The following is a 16,629-nucleotide window of genomic DNA, read 5'->3' as shown; positions in this document are numbered from 1 at the left end:
GATCTCTCTTCCAGTTCATTAACTTTTTCTCTTCAGTTGTGTTTAGCTTTCCTCTTCTTTTGTGAACATGTATTTGTTTTATTTTTCAGGTATTGTAATTTTTGTTGGGAGAAAACCATTTGGTTCTTTGCTTCTTTTTTCTAATGTGTTTATTTCAAGTTCATATTTTTAAGCTTACCTTATATTTCTTAAACATGTAAACATAATTATTTTACATTCTGTTGAATAATTCTAGAGTATTAATATATTTGTGGGTCCATTTTTTTTAAGCCTACAGCACCCAATATTCATAGGTGGTATTCCGTCCAAGTACTAACCAGGCCCAACCCTGCTTAGCTTCCAAGATCAGACGAGATCGGGCGTGTTCAGGGTGGCATGGCTGTAGTTTGCGGGTTCATTTTTGATATATGTTTTTTCTGCTGGCTCTCACTCATGGTACTTTTATTCTCTATGGTTTTTGTGATTTTTGACTGTGAGCTGCTCATTCTCCTTGGAAATTTGTGAGGATTGTTTGAGGATACAAGTTGTTAACCTGAGAGTTTCTGGTGTCATAGACAGCAATACTCTACTAGCTTCAAGCTCCTCCTGCTCCCCATCTCTTAGTATCACTTTCCAAAATTCCTTCATCCTCTTTTTTGTGTACAGTCAATTTGCATCATTCATGGTAGTCAAGTTCTATAAACTTGCCACACGCACTGAGTGAATACTGAAATATTGCTCTTAGGAGCAATATGCACACGCATGCGCGCGCGCGCGCGCGCGCACACACACACACACACACACACACACACACACACACACACACCCCATTCCTACACGTTATAATTGTAAATCCTAAAAACAATTCATCTTGGTAGATTCTATTTTCTATATTTTAAAAAAGATCAAATGAAGTTCAAATGTGTTAATTGACTTGCTCGGGGCTGCCCCACTAACAGGTGCCAGAGTTGGGATTCAAACCCCATCTAATTGGTCCTAGAGCTGGAACTTCTTACACTACACTGCGTTGTGCCTGCCATCTCCATCCTCTGGTCTTCTCTGAATGACAGCTGAAAGAAGAAGACAGAGTGCAGCTTTGTTCAACCTCAGCTGGGAATGTGCACAATAGGCAAATGAAAAATTTCACCAATCTGCAAATGTATACTTATGACAGAGAAAGTACCATGAATATTAACTTTAGGATTACAAATTTTACTGAGTAGGTAAATTCACAAATACGGAACCTGCAAATAATGAAGATTGACTGTATATAATCTTTTATCCAGTACCGCAAGTATCTACTCAATAATTTGTCCATTTCTTTAAGTACATCTCCAGGAGTGGGGGTGCTTGAGCAACTGGTCTACATCTCTATGCTTCAGAATCTTCATCTATAAAATAGAAAGAAAATACCAACTCAGAGGACCAGTAGAATAATGTAAAAGTGCTTAGCAAACAATGAGTTACTGCTGTTTGTATTCTTATAATAGTACTGGACCAAAGTGTGGTGACACCTGGTTCCAGTCACCATTTCTAGTTATCCCCATGGAATTCAAGTTTATGTGGATAATAAAGGTCCTCGGAGCTATCTGACCCTATTCTCCTTCTCTTGTTGATCATTTAATAAACTTTTATTGAGCATTGATTATGAGTCGGACCCAGATAGCTGCTTGACAGCAGGAATGTCATAGTTGAACTTAAGAGACAATCAAGTACCAGATCCAGACCTCAGAGGATGAGGCAAAAGAAAGATCTGTTCACAATTGAAAAACTAAGAAAATGATGCATCTACCCAGACTGCCCAGGAGGAGCTGAAAGAACAGTCTGTCCACCCAGACAATACCAGGTTCTAACGTCTGTCCATCCTTCCCACACAGGAGTTGCTGAGGAGCAGCCCATGGAGAGAAGAAGAATGTAGGGTCACAGAGGCCAAGTGGAGAACATGCTTCCAGGAGGAGAGACGTCAGCTTGTCAAATGCTGCCGAGAAGTACAGTACGATGCAGACGGGGAATGGCCCATTGGATTAGGCATGTCATCTCATTTCACCCTCCCACAGCCCTCCAGAGGTGAGTTCAGAGGGCAAGTGTCTTGTCGAAGGTCATGTAGGTCATGTAGAGGTAGGATTTAAATGCCTCCATCTGAGGGCTTCCTTCCTGGCCCCTAACATCCTCTGGGCAAGAGACACATGGGCTCTATCAAACGACTCTGAGCTGGATGGTCCAAGAAGGACATTTAACTCCTGGGCAGTCACAGAAAACACTTCCTGACTACTTAATACCCAACAAGCCCAGTTCTCAGGGATTGGCCCATGTGGACTCTTATTCCTCACAGGAGTTCCAGAACATTCTATAAGGTGACACTGACTTTTGAGGAGAGGTCTCAGAGTCCAGCCTCACACTCATTTCACAACTGAGGAAACTGAGACAAAGTGTAGTAACTTAGCCAACATCACCCACAAGCCTACAGCAGAGCTGAGACTTGGACCCAGGCAGTCTGGATCCTGAGCCTGCCCTTATTACCTCCAGCGTCAGTCAGAAAACTCTTTTCAGTGAGTTCTTCCTGGGTCACAATCTTCTTATATGGCAGAAATTCAGCTCCCGCCTTGTTCTGTCCAGTCCTGAAGGTCTGGGTCCACTGTCTGAACCGGTCGGGTGCTGGATAGAGAAGGGGAAGGTGCCAGAGATGGGAGAGAAATTGCATTTATCTGAACTAATCTCAGAGGCTGTTTGTTGCCACGAGTGGGAAAGGGGGGAGGGGTTTAGACCCCCACCCCCATTGGCCTTGACAAGCCTGCTTCTGCTGTGTTCATTTGCCTTCCTGGTAAGGTTTCATTTGAAACAAGGTTACTGAGGCAGAAAAAAAAGAGTTTGAAAACCATGACCTCAAATTTATTGGTTTTGAAACTTGAATGCAATCAGGATACTTGTTAACTTGCATATGGGATGGTACCTGGATATCCACCACAGAAGAGGCCTGAGGAGATTCTGGGGGCCTGGTTGGAGGCCCAAGTGGGGAGAAGAGCCTCCTTCCTAATAGGCCTTGTAGCTGGGGGCGCCCTGGCTTCTGCTGGGCTCCCCGTCTTGGCCCTGCCTGCCAACACTGATATCTGAGCCCACCATCTCCACTGCACCTAGACCTTGCAACTCTGGGGTGGAAGGTAGGAACACAACCCACCCTCACCTATGGCCAACCTGGCTCTGAGCTGCCACAAACACTCCTCATTAGTGACTGAAAGGCTGACTTCACCGCCTCCCAAGGCCTAGCAGGGGCTGAGAGAGGCTGAAAAAACAGCCCAGATGCCCTTTCAGCAACCCATCATTATCTCGTCCCTCCCCAGGTCCCACTACCAGGTAATTCCATTGTTAATTAAAATCCTGCAGCCTTAATAACACAGCCCATAATTGCTATTTTCACCAGATTGGATTGGCTGTACAGGCCTTGGGGGGACACATGGTTTTGTCTCCTGGACTTGGCTGTGACAAAGCTCTCCAGCTATATATTTACCCACTGGCCCTCAGTCAAGAATCTTCCACAGGCTTCAACAGTGGGGTAAGGGGGACCAACATCTCCCACCCTGAGGGCCACCCCAGCACCCCCTCGATGTCTCTAAGGAAGGAGGCTGGCTCACCCCACTCAGAGGCAGGACTTCAAGGTGCAACCTCCAACAACACAGCCTGGGTGAAGGCTGGCTCCCACACACACACACAGTGTGCACACGCGCTGAGCCTGTCTACATGTAGCCTTGCTCTTTCTCATCCACATCTCCTCTGATGCTCTCCAGCACCCAAGCCCCCACTGTGCAAGATCAGAGGGGAAGGAGGATTTCCCCAGACCACACAGCAGGCAGGCAGCAGAGCTGGGAGGCCTGGGGTCCAGACCCGCTCATTGTTCCTTGGCCATACTCTCTGCCATTGACTTGAATGAACTTTTCCACTTTGTGGCTCTTGGCCTCTCCCTTCTCCTCCACTCTCCCACACTCCCCCCAGCCCCTGCTGCTCTTCCTAAGTGGTTCTGGGTGAGGACCTGGGGCCCTGGAGAGGCCACTAAGAGAGGCTGAGGGTGGGGAGAGGAAAAATGGGAAGGAAACAGGAGGACCACAGCTAGAGTTCACGGAAGTCAAAGGTTGGGGGTCCTATGGGGCAGTGGAGCCAGGACAGCTGAGTTGGGCCCTGTCCTAATGACCTACTGGAGTGGACACTCTGCTGCCACACCCAAAGTTCTCTTAAGGTCTGAAGGATTAGCCCCAACTGCTGAGAAGGTGAACGAATTATCCTCTGCTGAAGAGAGCCAACCCACCAGAGACTGAGGCCCAGACCTTTCCTGGGGCAGCCTGTTCTCCAATGTGAGTGGTGAGTGTGGGGCTTTGAAGGCCAAGCCCCAGCCATGAGGTCTGGTTGTGACCTCAACTCTCCCCACACCCCTGCTGCTGTCCCTCTCTCCTGGGTGCTGATCCCAAGAGCATCCCCATTAAACTTCCTGCACACTATCTCCATTCAGAGTCCATCTTCAGAGACCATACCTTCCAGAGCCTTCTTTACCTTTGGGATTCCAGGTCCTCCTCCCTTCACTCTGCCCATTCCCTAGGAACCCCTCCCCCAGGAGCCCCAGACCCTACACCCCACTGCCAATTACCTAAGCCCAGCTCATGGTCCTGGATCCTCTGCTCCTTTGGGACAGAGTACATGGACAGTGAGCTCAAGCTACAAATAACCTCAAGTATCCATAGGCAAAAGACTCTAGAGGCCAAGGACCCCTTCAGTGCTTTGTATGCCTCTGTCATCCCTATTTTGAGGATTAAAGAACTGGAAAAGTTGCTGCCTGCCCCAGTCTGCAGAGCTGAGAAGTGCCAGAGATAGAGCTCAGGCTTCCTCTGCTTCTCATAGCTCACAGCCTCAGCCAACCCCCTAAAAACTCCCTTCCCTCACTGCTGGCTTTGTGAGAACGTAAGTCCCTTAACCACCCAGTCCTCACTGATGCCTTAGTGGGATAATCATATTTACAAAGAACTGCTTTCATTCATCCACTTTTTCATTCATTCACTCAATCATCCACTCACTCACTCACTCATTCACTAATTCATTCAATCAACAAACATGTCTTGAGTACCTACCCTGTACCAGGCTTTGTGTTTGGTGCTGGGGACACCTCAGTGAGGAAGGTGGACAAAGACCCTCTCTTCATGGAGCTCATAGTCTATGAAGGAAGACACATAATAGACAAGAGGAACAAGTGAAATAAACATAAAACAGGTTAGATGATGGTACATGCTAAGGAGAGATTGGGGATGTAAAATGTCTGGAGTGGGGCAGAGGGTGAAAGTTAAGACAAGGTAGTTAGGGAAGGCCCCACTGGGAACCCTTTACCTGGGGTCTTGGTGGGGTGGGGAAGCTCCCCCAGGCAGAGTCCAAGCAGAGTGGACTGCCGCTGCACTGGCCCCGCCTCCCTGTCTGTTGTCCTGGCAGGGGGCAGGGGGCAGTCGGCAGGGACCATGGCCCCACCCAGGGGAGGCAGCTGTGAACAAGCAGTGGGCCCTCTTGTCCCCGGCCTCCAGCCAGTGCACCTGACTTGAACCCTGCCTAGGCCCAGCTCACCATTCTAGGTGGCCTTCCCATCACTCAGGACCTCAGGTGCATCCTAATAAAGAAATGCCTGTGGGCTCCTTGCAAAGACTACTGCATGTTGGCAGGGCACCCTAGGATCCCAGATGAAAAAAAATCACCAACCCAGTGGTGTGGTATGTCCCCCCAGTGGGCCCCAACTACTCAGCTTCAACCAGATGCCCCAGCCTCTGTGGGGGTGTGCCTGGCACTGTCATCCTCAGGAACCTCTGAGCAAGTCATCACATTCTGCAAATCTGATTAGCTGGTTTCCATGTGTTCTTCTCTGTTAGGTGCCCAGTGAGTGAAAAGGCCCAGTCCCAGCCTAGAGCCCTGTGACCTGTCACTGGAGACCTTTAGTGAAGTAGGCCACCCTCTATGACTTCTAACAAGCCTTCTTTCTGAGGGATCAGGGACGAACCCCAGGCTTTCCCCACTGTGTGACCAGAACATCTCCTGGGCTCTTATGTGTGGAGGAAAAGGTGGAAAAGGTGCCAACTAAGGACAAATGGCAAATACAAGACAAACTGCCCAGGGTCCTGTGGAACCAACCTGGCCCTGGAAGGTATCTGAATCTATGAGACATTCAGTGAGCGTTACAAAGAAGCATTCTGCTCAAGACTGAAGGGGAACAGGATGAGGTTAAGTAGTAATGGGAAAGTTACAAATTCACGGAAAAAGGGAACTGCCACGGATTGGGCAGCAGGGACCTTGCCTCAGGATCCTGATACAAAAGTAGGCATCATCATCCCCTTTTATTTATGAGGAAGCTGAGACTCAGAGGAAGTCAGCACCTTTTTCCCGAGTCTAGCGGGATTCAAACCTGCATTCCTCCCACTCTCACGAGGCATCTTGTTTCAAGAGACTGGCCAACCCATCGACCTGTTGGTAGGTGGGCCCTGGTCTCTGAAACTGGCCCTGCAGTGAACCTTCCTCATTTGGGGTCAGAGTGAGCTGCCTGAAGACTTGAGGAAGTGTTTTGTTCAGAGCTATGGCCTTAAGGGGAGGCCCACCCATGGCCAACAGGGTCACAGATCCCTCTCTCCTCCATTTGTGTTTCTCCTCTCCATTCCCTCAGACACCCAGTGCCCGCAGCTCACCCCTCTCCCACCCCCACCTACAGTGCCAGCAGGAGGCAGTGTGCAGCAGAGGCAAAATGCCAGGGCTCTGGAGTCAAACTGACCTGGACTGGATCTCAACGCTGTGCCATCCTTGGGCAAGTTGCAAAGCCTCTCTGAACCACACTGTATTAATTTCCTATTCTTGTTGTAACAAGTTACCACAAATCCAGTAGCTGAAAACAGCACAGATTTATTATAGTTCCGGGTCTCACTGGGCTAAAATCAAAGTGTCAGCAAGGCTGTGTGGAGGCTTTAGGGGAGAATCTGTTTCCTTATCTTTTCCTCCTTCTACACACTTTCCACATACCTTGGCCCATGGTCCCCTTTCACCTTCAAAGCCAGCAGGATAGAATCCTTAAATCCCTAACACCTACCTCCCTTTCTGCTTTAAAAGACCCCGGGATGAAGGAAACAGGAGGACCACAGCTAGAGTTCACGGAAGTCAAAGGTTGGGGGTCCTATGGGGCAGTGGAGCCAGGACAGCTGAGTTGGGCCCTGTCCTAATGACCTACTGGAGTGGACACTCTGCTGCCACACCCAAAGTTCTCTTAAGGTCTGAAGGATTAGCCCCAACTGCTGAGAAGGTGAACGAATTATCCTCTGCTGAAGAGAGCCAACCCACCAGAGACTGAGGCCCAGACCTTTCCTGGGGCAGCCTGTTCTCCAATGTGAGTGGTGAGTGTGGGGCTTTGAAAGCCAAGCCCCAGCCATGAGGTCTGGTTGTGACCTCAACTCTCCCCACACCCCTGCTGCTGTCCCTCTCTCCTGCGTGCTGATCCCAAGAGCATCCCCATTAAACTTCCTGCACACTATATCCATTCAGAGTCCATCTTCAGAGACCATACCTTCCAGAGCCTTCTTTACCTTTGGGATTCCAGGTCCTCCTCCCTTCACTCTGCCCATTCCCTAGGAACCCCTCCCCCAGGAGCCCCAGACCCTACACCCCACTGCCAATTACCTAAGCCCAGCTCATGGTCCTGGATCCTCTGCTCCTTTGGGACAGAGTACATGGACAGTGAGCTCAAGCTACAAATAACCTCAAGTACCCATAGGCAAAAGACTCTAGAGGCCAAGGACCCCTTCAGTGCTTTGTATGCCTCTGTCATCCCTATTTTGAGGATTAAAGAACTGGAAAAGTTGCTGCCTGCCCCAGTCTGCAGAGCTGAGAAGTGCCAGAAATAGAGCTCAGGCTTCCTCTGCTTCTCATAGCTCACAGCCTCAGCCAACCCCCTAAAAACTCCCTTCCCTCACTGCTGGCTTTGTGAGAACGTAAGTCCCTTAACCCCTCAGTCCTCACTGATGCCTTAGTGGGATAATCATATTTACAAAGAACTGCTTTCATTCATCCACTTTTTCATTCATTCACTCAATCATCCACTCACTCACTCATTCACTAATTCATTCAATCAACAAACATGTCTTGAGTACCTACCCTGTACCAGGCTTTGTGTTTGGTGCTGGGGACACCTCAGTGAGGAAGGTGGACAAAGACCCTCTCTTCATGGAGCTCATAGTCTATGAAGGAAGACACATAATAGACAAGAGGAACAAGTGAAATAAACATAAAACAGGTTAGATGATGGTACATGCTAAGGAGAGAGAGGGGATGTAAAATGTCTGGAGTGGGGCAGAGGGTGAAAGTTAAGACAAGGTAGTTAGGGAAGGCCCCACTGGGAACCCTTTACCTGGGGTCTTGGTGGGGTGGGGAAGCTCCCCCAGGCAGAGTCCAAGCAGAGTGGACTGCCGCTGCACTGGCTCCGCCTCCCTGTCTGTTGTCCTGGCAGGGGGCAGTCGGCAGGACCACAGCCCCACCCAGGGGAGGCAGCTGTGAACAAGCAGTGGGCTCTCTTGTCCCCGGCCTCCAGCCAGTGCACCTGACTTGAACCCAGCCTAGGCCCAGCTCACCATTCTAGGTGGCCTTCCCATCACTCAGGACCTCAGGTGCATCCTAATAAAGAAATGCCTGTGGGCTCCTTGCAAAGACTACTGCATGTTGGCAGGGCACCCTAGGATCCCAGATGAAAAAAAATCACCAACCCAATGGTGTGGTATGTCCCCCCAGTGGGCCCCAACTACTCAGCTTCAACCAGATGCCCCAGCCTCTGTGGGGGTGTGCCTGGCACTGTCATCCTCAGGAATCCCTGAGCAAGTCATCACATTCTGCAAATCTGATTAGCTGGTTTCCATGTGTTCTTCTCTGTTAGGTGCCCAGTGAGTGAAAAGGCCCAGTCCCAGCCTAGAGCCCTGTGACCTGCCACTGGAGACCTTTAGTGAAGTAGGCCAGCCACCCTCTATGACTTCTAACAAGCCTTCTTTCTGAGGGATCAGGGACGAACCCCAAGCTTTCCCCACTGTGTGACCAGAACATCTCCTGGGCTCTTATGTGTGGAGGAAAAGGTGGAAAAGGTGCCAACTAAGGACAAATGGCAAATACAAGACAAACTGCCCAGGGTCCTGTGGAACCAACCTGGCCCTGGAAGGTATCTGAATCTATGAGACATTCAGTGAGCGTTACAAAGAAGCATTCTGCTCAAGACTGAAGGGGAACAGGATGAGGTTAAGTAGTAATGGGAAAGTTACAAATTCATGGAAAAAGGGAACTGCCACGGATTGGGCAGCAGGGACCTTGCCTCAGGATCCTGATACAAAAGTAGGCATCATCATCCCCTTTTATTTATGAGGAAGCTGAGACTCAGAGGAAGTCAGCACCTTTTTCCCCGAGTCGTAGTGGGATTCAAACCTGCATTCCTCCCACTCTCACGAGGCATCTTGTTTCAAGAGACTGGCCAACCCATCGACCTGTTGGTAGGTGGGCCCTGGTCTCTGAAACTGGCCCTGCAGTGAACCTTCCTCATTTGGGGTCAGAGTGAGCTGCCTGAAGACTTGAGGAGGTGTTTTGTTCAGAGCTATGGCCTTAAGGGGAGGCCCACCCATGGCCAACAGGGTCACAGATCCCTCTCTCCTCCATTTGTGTTTCTCCTCTCCATTCCCTCAGACACCCAGTGCCCGCAGCTCACCCCTCTCCCACCCCCACCTACAGTGCCAGCAGGAGGCAGTGTGCAGCAGAGGCAAAATGCCAGGGCTCTGGAGTCAAACTGACCTGGACTGGATCTCAACGCTGTGCCGTCCTTGGGCAAGTTGCAAAGCCTCTCTGAACCACACTGTATTAATTTCCTATTCTTGTTGTAACAAGTTACCACAAATCCAGTGGCTGAAAACAGCACAGATTTATTATAGTTCCGGGTCTCACTGGGCTAAAATCAAAGTGTCAGCAAGGCTGTGTTCCTTTCTGGAGGCTTTAGGGGAGAATCTGTTTCCTTATCTTTTCCTCCTTCTACACACTTTCCACATACCTTGGCCCATGGTCCCCTTTCACCTTCAAAGCCAACAGGATAGAATCCTTAAATCCCTAACACCTACCTCCCTTTCTGCTTTAAAAGACCCCGGGATTACAGTGGGTCCACCCGGATAATGCAAGATACTCTCAATGTCAGTGGCATTATTCTGCCCACAACACCCACTTTCCTGACTGGGATTATGAAATTAAGATGAGTTTATGTGATAGGAGCCTCACGCATAATGGCTATCACAAGCAGATGTTTAAAAATGATTCCTATGAGTATATGTTTTTATACTAAATTATTCAAGTAAAAACAGTTTGGAGGGAAATGCAAATACATCAGGAAAATGAAAATCAAAGCCACAGTGAGATATCACCTCACGCCCAAGCTATCTGGCTCCTGGCCTCTGGAAGTGCTAGTACTTTGGGTCCATCAAGCTTTCTGACTCTTCCTCAGATATTTCAAAAAACGCTGTTCTAAGTGAATTTCCTAATTTAAGGTTTTGTGCATTTAAGCAAAAGTCAAGCCATTGATTCCCGAGTCTGATGTCACCAGCTTGTTTTACAAAAAGACATGCAAAATCCTAGAATCCTTCAGCTCTTCTCCTAAAGAGACAAGAAATCAGTCCTGAGCCTCGAAAGATCTAGTTACAGGGAGGAAGGAAAGGTTTAGGCTGCTCAAATTTTTACTGCAGGGTCAAGCCTCCACTCATGGCTACCATGAACAGTTGTGCAGCTAGTGCAGTGCACTAATGTATCCAGCTGGGGTGTCAGGAAAGTGAACATGGGGGCTGAGATCCAGTCCACATTGCACTCGCCAGTGGCATTAATGCCCCTGGGTTGGCTCTTCCCAGAAGGGATGCATAAAGGCACAGTACGTGCTCAAAATCTGCTTTGCAAATTAGATATCCATCTTGGACAATACATGGTCCTTCTGCACATGACCAGGATGCTTCTCAGGTCAAATTTGACATACCTCACACATTGACAACAGTCAGTTTTACTGTATACTATCTCTTATTCGAAGAGACAAGTTCATATATCGAAGCTTAGCTGTTACGGTGATATCAAATTTCTATCCAAGTGTCTAGACGTGCTCGATGTCTGTGCTCATCTCATCCTGACCAGTTAATTGTTTGCATAGCACTGGGCCTGGAAGCAGCCCTGCTCTCACCCATTATGGGTCCCCCAGGGACACTCTGGGCCCTCCTGTCCTCATTTTTGGGGAGCTGGTCAGAAACCAAGGCCAGAGGTGAGGTCTGAGAGTGACTTGAGGTGAGGGAGGGCCATCCAGAAGGGAAGGGCAGTGAGGCCCTCCTTCCACAGGTCCCCTGCACATGCTCTCAGGGGCTTCTCTGTTGGGGTGGAGAGGCCATATCAGAGGAAACACTGACTCTCTGGGCTCTGAAAGGCCACCTGCCTAACCTGTGTCTGTGAGAAGGCTAAGGTTGAAAACTCCATGTTGCCCTAAACTCCTGGTCCAGGCCCAAGTGTCATTAGCAACGCAAGGTGTTCTGGTTATCCATTGCTGTATAACAAGCCATCCCAAAACATAATGGCTTTAAATTTCTTTATTATTATCTCTTTCATGGTTCAGCTGGGTGGGCAGTTCTGGCCCAGGGTCATCATGTAGCTTCAGTTCAGTGGCCACAGAGGCTGGAGTTATCTAGAAGCTCAGCTGGGCTGGAAGTCCAAGATGGTTTCTTCACTCACATGTCTGGTGCCTCAGCTGCAATAACTAAAATAGCTAGGGCCTGGCCAGATCTCTCTCCCCTCCAGACTTCTCCACGTGGCTAGCATGGGCTTCCTCACAATACGGCAGTCTCAGAGAATTCAGACTTGGTCAACATGGTGACTGGCTTCCCCCAGTGCAAGCCTTACCAGATAGCCAGGTGGGAACCGCAAAAGCTTCTTCCGATGTGGCCTTATAAGTCACTCAGTCACATCTACTACATTCTACTGGTGTACACGAAGCCAGCCCATATTCACAGGGAGGGGGCTATGCAAGGGCATGAATACCAGGAAGCATGGTTCATTGCAGGAGCCATCTTTAAAGACAATCTACCACGATGGGGCTTCCTATGGCAAGGGCAAGGCTTGGGGAGCAAGGTCAAAGGCAACCAGGGTAGGACGGCCCAACTGTTGAGCTGGACTTTTTCAGAAATGTTGTCATTTATTGATTTCATAGTCATCCTCTGTCACCTGTCACAGTAATAATAACTCAGATCCAGCCTGGCCCTCAGGGTACCCGGAGTCACCAACTATCAGTACTATAAGTGCTTTTTCCTACAGGAAATTATCCTTTCGGGTGGAGAAACAGTATGAGATATTCCTGTCCTCACTACTTAATCCCAATCACTGATTAAAATCTATATTTTATTAACTACGGTCTACTCCATGGTCCAGCTACTTTAGAAATTTTGTCCTCATACAGTCTCAAAATTTTTTAACTCACTAGAGGATCTACAGCCAAAACAAGGAAGTACACAGCTCTATACCCATCCACTCCTGTTATTCTGATCAAGTTCATGCTTTTACAAGTCTCAATTTTTTTTCCTATAAGAAAAGAGGTTTGGGGAAGGAGATGAGGTTAACCAGATGACTGGATTCCAAGAGACACTATCGTGATCAGTGGGCTCCAACTATCTCTGTGGCCTTGGGCAAATCCCTGTCAGGTTCTAATGGCCCACCTGTAGCATGGGAAGTCAGAGAAGATGGCTCTGTGGTCTCCATGCACCATGGACTCCAGCACCATCATTCTTCAATTCAGATTTCCATCTGGACCCACTTCAGCACATGCAAGAATGCATCCATCACCTTAGGTGTGAGATTCAAGTCTGGCTGTTCGGCACAGATTTTTGTTCCCAGATCCGAGCCCCCAGCGGTTCAAACATTGCAGACAGGCAGACACTGCCATGGAAACTGACCTGGAATCCATTCACTGTCTCCCAGCTACAGCTGAATGATGAGCTAGGCTGGATGGCAGGTTGGTAGAGGAGAAAAGATTGAAATGAGGGGTCAGCCAGGCTGGGTAAAAATCCAGCCTCCCACTTGGTTTTGGTGTGACCACAAGAAATTCCTTAATCTTTCTGAGCCTCAGTTTCCCCTCTGTAAAGTGAGAGCTATAAAGCACACATCCCAGGAAAGGCCCAAGGATCAAAAGTCATATTTGAGAAATCCTGATGTAGTGTCTGTTATTATTCAAACTGCACACTAGAAAGCAATGTCTGTTTCAAAGGCAGTGGTGCTGATTCTTGTCACCAGTGCAGAGCCTTCCCTGAGATAATTTAGGAGGCCTGGGCTTGAGAGCACTTCCTGAGCTGAGCTGCCATCTCTCTGTCGGCTCTGGGATGGATAGGCCCAGCAGCGGGGCTGGAAGGACTCTGCATGCTGCCGTCTCTGAAGATCTCTGGGCTGTCGCACTCTCCGACACGCTGTGCTAAAAAATGACTCTGAAGAAAAGTAAGCAGACACTCCGGGCCATAAATATTTCAGAGCGGAATGAACGTCCTTTCCCCAGCACTGACTTGCCACATATATTATTTATAAAACCATAACTTGAGTTGAAAGGTAGTCGTCGAAAGAATAGACAGTCTCAGATTCACTTGGTGATTGAAAAAACTATCTAGAAAGGGAGAAAATTGTGTCTGGGCTAGATGAGGTCACAGGAGGTTATCTGGCCTCGCCCCCTGGCTCCAGCCTGGCCCAGGAGATATCTGGCCAGAGTGACAGGATGGTACAGCTGGGAGAGGCCCTGGACACAAGCAAACTGCTGGGTTCACACTGCCCAGGGCCTCACTGGCTTTTGGGGAAGTCTCCATTAAATTACAAATGAAAGTCCATACGTTTAAAAAAAAGTCTTCCATCCACTTTTATAAAAGAAAATGAAGCTATCATGAGAGAAGAGGCTGAGAAGGACTGCCAAAAGCTATTGACTGGGCAGAAAGAAACCTGGACCAGAAATTGGGAGACCTGAGTTCTAATCCTGGTTCTGCTCATTCATGGTGTAACATCTGGCGGGTCACTGTGCCTTCCTGGACCTGGTTTTCCCATCCGTGAAATGAAGGGCTCAGTAGTCCTTACGATATAAGACCAAGCATCCTCTTCCTGTAACAAATGCTTTGTAACATCTTATCTCTCCAGAACTAAAGTTTATCTATAATATAACCTATCTATGCATGTAATTTTATAAAGCAACATAGTAACACCTTAACCTGTGATGTAAAGGAGAAATCAAAGAAAAGTGATTTATAATCAAACAACATTTTAACATGTAAAGGCTTGGGCATGTCTACACTAGAGGATAAAATGAAGCCATGGAATTGGGGCACCTGATCATATACTCAGCACCACGGTGGCATTTCCAAACGCAACCTGTCGTCGTGCTGGTGTATCGGCCACTCAGATTCCATGAGCAGCCTTGCATCAGGAACGTGACTGTCTGAAACAGTGGACACCCTCGATAAAATCCTGTACCAAAACAAAGGACAATCTTGCCTCAGTTTTCACTATAGCTACATTCCTGGGAGATTCAGTGTATGTTAAAACCGTGCAAAAAAAAAAAAAAAATACTATGTGTTAATTAGTAAAACAGAGTTCGATTCTAGGCTAAGGTTTTTTTTAAAAAACAGGTTTTTTACCCACAGGAATGTCTAGTGGGACATTTGCAATTTGTGTGGGATGCAGTAATCATTCCTCACAGAGCAGGGTCATTGGACACATTACAGAGTCATGGGCATCTCTGCCAGCCAAGTGCCAGTCCCCCCACCAATGGTTGTGATGACCAATAAAGCTCCTACACATGTCTAAAACACTCCCAGGCCCACACAGAGCCACTGGATTATCTGTCCCCGAGGCCCTTCTGCACTGCTCTGACTATCTGACACCACTCACCAATGGCTTGATGACGAGCATGAACATTTCGGTTTCTGCCCTGCTGTCATACTTTGCAGAGGTGGCCAGACTTGCCAGACACACCCAACACTGCTTGAATGGAGCCTGGGACCGGCATATTGGAAGAGGTCCCTGATCTTTCCTGTCCCCTAATCTGCCCCCTTGGAAAGTCAGGTATCTGATGGGCACAGAGGGAGTCCAGCACCCCATAAGCCAGGACTTCAAGTCGTCCAAATAGCAGTGCCATGAGCACCCCAGAGGAGGTGAGGGGCCCAAGCCGGTCTCCTGGGCTATGAACCCCACATTACCCGCTCCTCACCACTCTCCAACTGTCAGCATCCAGTCAGTGGGAAAGGGGACAGCGGCCACAAGGAGTGATGAAGAGAGTGTGAGTTTCACCCCTGAGCTTTGGCAATGGCAAGGGCTTCTTGCTTGATCGAATATTAATGTCTCTTAACTCTCTTCCACCCCAGCTGGGGAGCAGCTGTCAACCATAAGAGTCAAGATAACTTGAAGACAACAATAGATATGCTCCAGAAGGTCCAGAAGGCTCCTGCATCTTTCCTTTGAGTATGCATCTCCCCAACAACCCCAGGGCCCCACATCCCATCCACAGCTCTCAGCTGCCCACGCTCCCCCAGACAGAACAAGATACACAGAGCCCTGTGGGGCCACTGTTCAGGCCCAAGAAAGGCTTCCATGACCACTGCCTCAGATGGTTGGGGAGCTGGCTTTGCTTTTTAATTGTGCTATTATGTGCTCATTATAGAAAATTTAGAAAATATAGAAAAGCATAAAGATAAAAATAAAAGTCATCAGTAATTCCATGACCCAGAAGTAATTCCAGTTAACATTTGGTGTGTGTGCACGCACACACATGTGTAGTGTGTACATGTATACATGCCTGCACATGTATACATGTATGTGTACACATACACACATCCACATACACATATACAAATATGTAGATAGCCTATAGAATAGTCAGAATGAGCTTTAATTAATTTAAACTGTCCCCTATTTTTGTTTCCATCTAAGCAGTAGGAGTCCCAGTTGCAGAGAGATAGTCACTTAGGACAGCTCTGTGGAGGCCATCAGAGAGGTGAGTGAGTCACTGCAGAAACGAGGGCCTCCTGGTGGAAAGCGGAGGTCTCAGGAGACGCAGAAGAAACTCCTGGCATTAAGGCCCAGCCCAACTGCTTGGGAGCTGCACAATATATGGGGGCTGACTGAAGAAGGATCAGGATCCAGTGGTGCTTTTTCTTGGTAACATCCTGTTAAACGTGAACACAACATCATTCTCAGCTTCCTGGCCAGAGAGGTTGCCCTGAATTTCCTACTCTCTTCCAGTGGTCAGCAAGCATTCAGGATGTGGGTGCCCCACCAAAGAAGATCCAAGTCTCTATGAGCCACTTTGCAGGCTGCCTGGCTTCTGCCAGGAATCAAGAGGGTCCCCAAATTCTGAGGGTCTTGCCCAGGCCTGGGGCTCACAGCTACATTAGGGTGGCAACTTATCCATTAAACCATGGAGAGACAATGCACAGCCATGTGCCACCACAGGCAGCCAGTGCGGGGCCTAAGGGCAACCTTGCTGTCAAATGCTCTGCCACTCACCAGTTGCCCTCTAAGCCTCAGTTTGTTTAGCTTTAAAATGGACATAAAAACTATACCCATATTATAAGTTTATTGGGAGGACCA

The 16,629-nt window shown here is 48.5% G+C and overlaps 2 long non-coding RNA genes and 1 pseudogene across 2 annotated transcripts in view; all 3 read right to left on the bottom strand.

Annotated features, from left to right (window-relative positions):
• Positions 1-268: 268 nt before the first annotated feature.
• On the bottom strand, positions 269-387 carry LOC111746563 (annotated as a pseudogene).
• A 796-nt stretch (positions 388-1,183) lies between these two features.
• On the bottom strand, positions 1,184-5,175 carry LOC111746540. Its single transcript, XR_002783165.1, has 3 exons — positions 5,091-5,175; positions 2,500-2,634; positions 1,184-1,370 (listed from the first exon to the last, which is right to left on the bottom strand). It is a non-coding gene; the product is annotated as an uncharacterized LOC111746540 (long non-coding RNA).
• A 10,732-nt stretch (positions 5,176-15,907) lies between these two features.
• LOC111746542 overlaps positions 15,908-16,629 on the bottom strand; it is a 2,608-nt gene continuing 1,886 nt past the window's right edge. The window contains exon 2 of the long non-coding RNA XR_002783167.1: positions 15,908-16,205. This is a non-coding gene — a long non-coding RNA (uncharacterized LOC111746542). The remainder of the gene's footprint in view (positions 16,206-16,629) is intronic.

The sequence above is a fragment of the Pteropus vampyrus genome, unplaced genomic scaffold (genome assembly GCF_000151845.1).
Source record: "Pteropus vampyrus isolate Shadow unplaced genomic scaffold, Pvam_2.0 Scaffold193, whole genome shotgun sequence".
Taxonomy (NCBI): domain Eukaryota; kingdom Metazoa; phylum Chordata; class Mammalia; order Chiroptera; family Pteropodidae; genus Pteropus; species Pteropus vampyrus.
This window is presented reverse-complemented; position numbering and strand designations above follow the sequence as displayed.